The 9553-nt window shown below is 34.8% G+C and overlaps 1 protein-coding gene across 1 annotated transcript in view; it reads right to left on the bottom strand.

Annotated features, from left to right (window-relative positions):
* The window catches only part of LOC130408433 (GTPase IMAP family member 7-like), a 124447-nt gene that overhangs the window by 101320 nt on the left and 13574 nt on the right, over positions 1–9553 (bottom strand). The gene's annotated exons all lie outside the window — the stretch shown is intronic.

The following is a 9553-nucleotide window of genomic DNA, read 5'->3' as shown; positions in this document are numbered from 1 at the left end:
ATGTTGATTTGTTGAAATATCAAAGTGTTTCTACATTAATTCAAATCAACAATTCTTAACATTATTTGAATGTTTTCTTGTTATTAAGGTTGCAATTTACTACTATTTAAAGAATCATTTATATTAATTTTCAATATCACTTTTATGATAAAAACCACATCACAGGCAGTTTCTGGAAGAGTAAACACCTACTGTCACCCTGTCAGGGATGTGATTCCAGTAAAAAACATAATTGAGGAAGTTAATGTAGACCCCTTCCTTTTTGAAAAAGGAAGACACTCTGCAGGTCTGTCAAAAGCCTTGTTCCTGCAAGAGTGAAATACTTTTTTCAAGATCAGAATTCATTTTTCAGGCTCAAGTCTTCATGGTCATGTGCTAAAATTGTTGTGAAATGACGATGTATTTGGTTTGCATGTAATGAAGCCTGTTTCTGTTTTAACCACCCATGCATTTTACCACATGTTTTGTGACAGAGAGAAACTGTGAAACCTTACATGTACAGTTTTCAAGTCATGACTTGACGTTTCTAGTTTATGCATCACATATGTAATGGATTAAGAATCATCTTCTGTGATGGTATATCAAAATATATAAAATATAAAATAAACTATGTTAGTTTGTGCTTGAGTCATGACATTGCAACGCAGTAAGGAAGTGAAACTGACATAGACAGCTTTTAGATCTGATGGAAATATTTTAGTCAGAGGATTCTAAAGAACAGGCTCTGTTACATAATCCCACTCAGGGTTCCTCACAAAACTCTGAAAACACATTGTTGTAATCTCCAATTAATTATCTTTCAGTTTTATTATTACAAACACATAAATTACTTTTAAATTACTGTAACATTAATGTTTGTGGATGTGCGTGTGTGCGTGCCTACGTGCATGAGAAAATGCTCAGAGTTTGTTACTTCAACCAAGTGATGAAGAGATAACACCACAGTACAGTTCACTGTTTTAATGTTATTCACTGTTAGTTCACTGTTTTAAAGTAATTTATTGTTAGCATTTTTAATTAGAATGATTGAAAAAGTATTAAATGATGCACTGTAACTATGATAGGTAATTTGATGGCCCAAATTTAACTTCCGGTAAACATTCCTGAAATCCCTGTAGATTAATTCTGAAAACAAGCAAAAGCAGCCACCCAGCTAACAAAAGTTTGTTATGAGAAGGTTCCTTAGAGGTTTTTCATGCATTTGAAAAGTGTCCATTGTTTATGTTTTAAGAATGTTCCCGGCTAACAAAAGTTACCAGTATGCAGTGCTGTATAAAGCATAAGCAACAGTTGAGTAAAAGTACAAATATCCTCCCGGAAAATTACTTTGGTAGAAGTGAAATTAACCTTTTAGAATATGACTTCGGTTAAAGTATAACAGTAACACATAAATATTTTCCTTAAGTATCAAAAGTTCTTTTTATATTAAATCTACTCAAGTATTTAAAGTAAAGTTAAAGCAAACTTGTTTCTTATTTTGTCCTTACATAGAAATGATCTTTCTTAAACTCAGTGTTTTATCTGGAACAACATGTTGCCAAATTGCTAAACTATCAAAATACAAGTTCAGAAACCACAGCTTTACAATTTTTAACTTTAAAAAAGGATAGTTCCCTCTGAGAGAACAATATGGAACAAAATCAGAACTAAATCTGTATGGCCCTTATTTCTTTCTTTCCTTGCATTTCCCTCACAGTGACATTGCAGTCATTTGATCATTAATTCAAATTACAAGCAGCAGCACATTAAACCTTGTGTTGAAATTAATCTTGGACATCTCCTTTTTGCACTTACTTGCACATTGATCTTTAACCAATGATTAGAACAGCGTTGTCATGGTGGATGGGCATGCAAGCGCACACATGCCCTCCAGTTTGTACACTGTGAACTGAAGGAATGTGCACTGTACAAGCTGTCTGTGAGATTAACATTGAAATTCTGAAGTTTTCTGCCAACCAGTTGTTTATGTAAAAACTTGCCATCAAAGAACTTTACTAACACCATCACAACCTTCACTTATTACAACACCACTTTTACTTTATTCCTGTAGTACGTTAACAAAATCTTTTATTGACAATAATCACAAATTTAGATTATGGTGATCAGTGTTCACTTTAAGCTTTCTTCATCATTTTTAAAACTGAGAGAAAGTGTTCATTAATTTGGTAACTGGCTTGAGATGTTGAATGATATTGTGAGGATCATTTGCACAGATCATACTCATTAAAAAAAGACAGAGAGACGCAGACATCAAGAATCAGCCTGTTTATCTCAGCAATGGGGACATCTAACAAACTATTTAGATAAATGCAATGACTTCTGGGTACCATCATAGTCCACAACTCATCCATGACTCCCAACATGCATTGCAGCATGAAGCTTTTCATTTAATGGTCACCACTGTTGAGATTCATTCATTGATTATTAATTTCTGTGTCAATAACCATGTCTTGCATTTTAATGTACATTGTACATAATGTAATGTAAAGTTATTTAGAGAAAACTGCTTTCGACCAAAGCTCATTGACAAAGATACAACAAAAAACAAATAATATTATAGCATTATACTACAGTTGTGTTCAAAATTATTCAACCCCCACTGAAATTGATTATTTTGGTCGGTTTGACATTGATTATGATCATTCAGTCATCCTGCTTACAATTAAATCAAAGAGGCACGTGTAGGTCAGACAAATATAACATAACATTTATAATGAAATAACCACAAATGTCTTTTCTGAGCTCACATCATTATCGGTTTTATTCAACCCCCAAGTGACATTCAATCTTAGTACTTAGTACAACATCCTTTTACAGTTATAACAGCTTTTAAACGTGAAGCATAGCTAGACACAAGTGTCTTGCAGCGATCTACGGGTATCTTCGCCCATTCATCATGGACAAAAGCCTCCAGTTCAGTCACATTCTTAGGCTTGCGCACTGCAACTGCTTTCTTTAAGTCCCACCAGAGGTTCTCAATCGGATTTAAGTCTGGTGACTGGGATGCCCACTTCAAAATGTTCCAGCCTTTAATCTGCAACCATGCTCTAGTGGACTTGGAGGTATGCTTGGGATCATTGTCCTGTTGAAAGGTCCAACATCTTCCAAGCCTCAGGTTTGTGACGGACTGCATCACATTGTCATCCAATATCTCCTGGTACTGAAGCGAGTTCATGGTACCTTGCACACGCTGAAGCTTCCCAGTACCTGCAGAAGCAAAACAGCCCCAAAGCATGATTGACCCCCGCCATGCTTCACTGTAAGCAAGGTGTTCTTTTCTTCATAGGCCTTGTTCTTCCTCCTCCAAACATAGCGTTGATTCATGGGCCCAAACAGTTCTAATTTTGTTTCATCAGTCCACAGAACACTATCCCAAAACTTCTGTGGTTTGTCCACATGACTTTTGGCATACTGCAGTCGACTCTTCTTATTCTTTGGGGACAGCAAGGGGGTGCGCCTGGGAGTTCTGGCATGGAGGCCTTCATTACGCAGGGTGCGCCATATTGTCTGAGCAGAAACTTCAGTACCCACATCTGACAAATCTTTTCTCAGTTCCTCAGCAGTCACACGGGGACTTTTCTCCACTCTGCGCTTCAGGTAGCGCACAGCAGTCGAAGTCAGCATCTTCTTTCTGCCACGACCAGGTAGCGTTTCAACAGTGCCCTTTGCCTTGAATTTGCGAATGATGCTTCCTATGGTGTCTCTTGGTATGTGTAACATCTTTGCAATCTTCTTATAGCCATTGCCCTCCCTGTGAAGAGTAATCACCTGTTCTCTTGTCTTCCTGGACCATTCTCTTGACCTCACCATGTTTGTAACCACACCAGTAAATGTCTAGAAGGAGCTGAGTATCACAAGTCATTTTAAAGCTGCCTAATTGGTGCTTATTAGGCTTTATTGCTGCTCCCTGATATCCACAGGTGTTTTCAATACCTGATTGAAAACACTTCATTGAACCTCTGTTCTTCAGAGTGGTAGTCTTTAAGGGGTTGAATAATTATGTCAATGAAGAATTCACAAAAGAAACATTTACTACTGTATTACAAAACTAATTGATGTCATTTTAGTTGCATATGGTTCTTTAAGAAGTCCTTGTAGGATTTCATTCTGAATACAATTACAAATGTACACTAAATTCCCTAAAACCATTTACAGCATTGGGGGTTGAATAATTTTGAACACAACTGTAATTGACAAACATCTGTAATAGACGTCCTATCACACTTTATTTTGGGTTACCTTCTCTTTCCAGCCAAATGAACATGCTCAGATTCATGATCAACATGTAAGTAAACACTGATCACATTTATGGTGAGATTTGAAACATCAAGTCATTCATGTTATGCAGCATGTTAATTTGTAAGTTGATTTGTAAGTGCAGCAAATCCCTGTGAAGCAGAAGTGGTGATTGTCATCAGAAACTAAATATTGAATGAGGAAGAATATTGGGTGTGGCTCATGTTTTCTACTGTGAAATGGTTGCATGAAGAATAAAACATGTTCTGCTCAATCCGTCAAACTCACTTCATCAGAGAAAGATCGCCACTACAGGATAAAAGTATACTTTCAGATTTCATGACAATTACTTTTAAAAGAAAACATCGTTTTTTTCAGTTACATGTAAAAGTGTAAATTTGGTGCAAATATATGACATTTTGTGGAATTTTACTTTTTTTTATAAAAAAAGTAAAAATACTGTTACAAATTTTTTTGTTAGATGGGTTGTATTTCAGGTTGTATTTCAGGTTTTAGTTGTTGTGTTTCTCTGGGTAATTTATTTTTGTATATTTTGTTGAACTTTTCTGCAGTAATGGTGTTTATTAACACTAGATGTTAATTACTAATGGCTCAATCATCACTTTAATAATAATGAAACTAAATACAAATTCTGTCAAACTGGAGCACAAAAAGGTGTTGGTTTTGGGAAGCTGCTGTCCGAATGAATTAGAGAAAGCATGTCAATCGCACAATACAGCACGTGAGTTACTGTGAGATACTCTCGTTGGCAACAACAACAGAATATGATATACTGTGGCATAATATACATTACAATTACACAAACACGTTATAACAATCACTTGTCCTACATTGACACAAATTATCGCCACCTCCTGGCGTATGTATGTAATATATAACAAAATGGTCGCTGAATGAATCCGTGAACGAGTCAGAACGATTCATTTTGGTGAGCAAACTGAAAAAGAACGAATGACTCAAATCAATCTAAATTCCGATCACTAAAGTGTGCAATTCCACTACAAGGCTGCTAAAGGAAATGGGGATCAGAGGACAGGTCCAATGGACAGTAGTCAAAGAACTCCCCTCTGTTGCTGAGAGAAGCAGCCACTGGCTGTGGTTGAAATGGAAGGACACAATATGGGCTGCCAAATGACCATTTAATGAAATGGTGATGTGTGTTGTGTTGTATGATATAACATACAGGACCGGGGGCACTGAGCATTCATTAACGTGCCAGTATGGCCTAAACTTTTGTCAGTTCAAATCTACATTAAAGATGCATCTCTTTAAGCAGCATCTTTAATACACTCTTTAATTGAATTTATTTTTTATTCAAATTAATGTAACTTGCACAAAAGAATATAATGAACATACTATTTTGTTTAAATCATAAACAATGTTCAACCTTAAAAAAAAAGAACAATCAAATACAACATTACATTATTATCAATGAAATGTCTTCTGAAAGTATCATTCCAGGTAATTATGTTTAGTTATAATAAGTCTTTTTTAAATAAATAATAAATAATTTAATAAATATTATACTCTTCAGTACAATGTATATCTTTTAAAAATGGTAACCCCTATGCGGTGATACTACATCCATAGCAAACACAACAACAACCATTTTGAATTTAAAAAATCATAGCTCACCACGCGTATAGCGTAAAGAAAGCGCACGATGAAGGAGTAGAGTCAAATCAGGAACTTTAATAAATTCACAAGAGAAAATCACTACAAAACAATGGAAAACCACAACGCAAAACACAAACAATACCAGTAAAAACAGTCCAGACGGAGGAACCTTGAGGGAGGTCGAGAGAGCAGCCAGAAAGGCGGCCCATGGTATAGTCGCCATAGGAAGGAGCCATAGTGGAGGAAGGGCTGGCGACACCAGGGGGCTGACTGATTGGGATGGAGCCGGTGGAGGAAGAGCGTGGTATAAGACGGTGAGTACCAGTAGGCACCAAGCAGTACCATACCTGCTCAGCATCACACATTCATATACATTTCTGTAGCACACACACTTCTGTTAACCGTAGTTGGTGCGAGGTACGAAGGTACGAAAGAAAACACAACACTGTATGTGGTCAATTGATATTGTTTGAACTATTAACCTTTTTAAGTATACTAAGCTTGTTGTGATAAAGACAAGATGACATACATCTACATTTAAAAATGTTTTCTTTTTAAAGTTTTAGAAAAGTTTTGCCACAGTTAAAAACTGATACAAGCTGCTTGACATGTGTTTTTTCTAATTACATTACTGAGTTTTCTTATATAAAAGAAAACATTTAAGATTTCTAGTTATAATATCATACATTTAGTTAGTTATAGGTTTTATGTAATTCTTCTGAAATAATATGGGCTATGGGCAGTGTTGGGTGTAACTAGTTACTAAGTAATTAGTTACTGTAATTTAATTACTTTTCCCTTGAAAAAGTAAAGTAAGGGATTACTCATATGTTTTCTGTAATTTATTTACAGTTACTTTTGATGTAATTAAACTAAATACTTTATGAAATATATGCGTGTTCAATAGTGTAATTGACATCAAAATTCAAAGTCTTACTTTAAAATCTGTGTTGTCCTGCCTTGATGCCCGATGACTCCTGAGATAGGCGCAGGCTCCCCGTGACCCGAGGTAGTTCAAATAAGCGCTAGAAAATAGAATGGAATGGAATGTCTATCCTTGAATCACTTAACTAATCAAGGTTAATGTAGGATATAGAAAGTAATTAGTAATGAGTAACTAAATACTTTTTGGACAGAGTAATTTGGACAGTAATCTAATTACACTACCCAGCTAGCAAAAAGTGTGTTCCATAGACCACTCCAGTCCATGTGCATTCCCACCCTGAATGTTTTGGATGTCTCTCTAAATAACGCATGGACAAGTTAATGAGTTAAATCGGGTTGAGTTAATGCATCAACTGTCACTTCATTATCTCATTAATGATGAAATAATAACCACAATCAGTGAAATAAACCAGAAATAATAAGAATTCACCATAATAGTGTTTAGTGTTTCCTTTAGTGGAGGTCTCACCCTTGATACATTATGGAAAATTTGTTGATAGTTGTGATAGTGTGTTTCTGAAGCACACTCAAAACACCTTGACAAAAGGTGAAATGGATTGTTTCTCTTTCAGGTGGTAATTCCAATAGAGGACTTGATAGTTAAATGCTGATTTGTTTAGTTTTGGATGACTCAGGAAGGTTAACAATTTTGTGAAGGAAAATATTTTTTACGATTACAATAGTAGAAATATCACCTGAACAATTTAGACATCTAGAATCAGCTCATGAAACTCAACAGTGGTGTCCCTCAACAAAAGAAAGCTTTATGGGTCATTCTATAATTAGGGGTACATTTCAAGTCCATTGGTTGTATTTGTAATTTTTACTGAATATTCACTTCAAGCAATGATCACTTTTATATTTGGGAACATTCCTCTTTATTTCATGCATAAAAGTCAACCAGTTCCGAGAGTTAATTAGGAGAAAATGCATATGCTGTACTGGAAATAACAGTTTTTGTGCTGTCCAATTTGCTAAAAGTCAAGTTTTGCCTTTCAAATTGACACTACAATACATGTTTTTGTATATTATTTTCATCATTATTTGTTAAAAATAATCATTAAAACAAGGCAAATGTATTTTAAAAACTAATTCACTTGTTTATATCTATTAAATTATTAACTTTGTGTGTGTCCGAGAAATCTTTGTCAACTGTGTTACCCATTGACAAAACCCCTATAAATCAGCAATGGTTTGTTCCAAGGTCACATGTCCAACATCATGTGATGTCACGACCTTCAGTGGCAGGAATTTTAAATAAAGTGTGGTAAATTTCTACTCCTCCTCTTCAATTTTTTATCATTATTATTGTCTACACATAGAGTAGATGAATTGCTCATCAACTGTGTTATCAACATGGTCTTGTGTACTTACTTTAGGTATTATATTTACAAAAATGTAGATAAAATGTATAAAAACACTAGTTGATTAAGGTAATGTGGGGACATGTTCAAGGTCTGCAGTTTGCACAAGGCCCTAAAATGGAAGAAATGTCAACTGTGTTACTTGTCAACTGTGTTACCCATCAAGTGTAACACAGTTGACAGGGATTAACACGGTTGACAATGTTGGCTGGGTTTCTTGTCATAGTTTATGCCTATAATAAGTATTATGCCTATAAGAGTATTGTTGATTAAAACATACATTAACTATTGTTATAACACAGGAATGACATGGTAAAATATGAAAAAGGTTTTATTTTAAAGAAAGGTTTCTCTTTTTCTCCTAATGCATCCTGTCAACCGTGTTACTTCTGTCAACTGTGTTACTTTATCTGTCAATTGTGTTACGTGTGATTTTTGTGTCATAAATCTTTAATTGAAGGCTAAAATTTTATAAAAATGATAAAAAGGACATCTCTAGAGTGAACAGTATTACATAAAGACGTTGAATAACTCTAAATTCAGTGTAATGGAGAATTATGTTGAAAAAATATCCATTGATGATAGTATACAAAAGAATATTCGTTATTCAGTTTAAAATTCATATTTTTTAAATCAGTTAGACACACAACCTCAAACCCCCTGGTGAATAGACTCAATAACTTTCAAAAAAATGTTTTATCATATGTGTAGTCCTTGATTTATTTCTTCTATGACACCACTTTTGTCTGTAACACAGTTGACAAAACAATTAATCAAATATTTATTTTCATTTAAATATTTAAAAAGTAATTTGAGCTAAGCTTGGCAACTAATGAATTTAGAACAATATGGGGGTATATTATGGAAACAACTAGATTATTTTGTAGAAAAGCACACTGATTTCTTCACTTTTTTGTTGACCTGAAATGTACCCCTAATTATAGAATAACCCTTATGCGTCTATGCATTGTGGGTAACAGCCTAGAACAGAACTCCTCCATGACTCCCAGCATGCATTGCTGCATGAAGAAAAGATGCAACTCAACATTGTCACCATTATTGAGATGAGCATTATTCATAAGCTGATTCTTGATGTCTGGAAGTTTAAACTTTGAAAAAACTTAGTACTTTTAGATTTCTGTTGCTTCCATCTAAGCTGTTAAACCAGATATTTAATCTAAGGACACATAATTAACTCACCAGCACTCAAAGTTGTGCAAATTTTGCCAACAACAAGAAACAAGATTACTTCTTTTCTCGGTACCTATATTTGTGCTTCAGAAAACTTCCGGTAGTAAATCAAGGGTAAAGCACAACTAAAGGAAACCCTACACACTATTATGGTGACTTCTTATTGCTCATGTTTTCTT

This window comes from Triplophysa dalaica, chromosome 1, assembly GCF_015846415.1.
Source record: "Triplophysa dalaica isolate WHDGS20190420 chromosome 1, ASM1584641v1, whole genome shotgun sequence".
Taxonomy (NCBI): domain Eukaryota; kingdom Metazoa; phylum Chordata; class Actinopteri; order Cypriniformes; family Nemacheilidae; genus Triplophysa; species Triplophysa dalaica.
The sequence above is the reverse complement of the archived record's forward strand: the minus strand, read 5'-3'. Positions and strand labels throughout refer to the sequence as shown.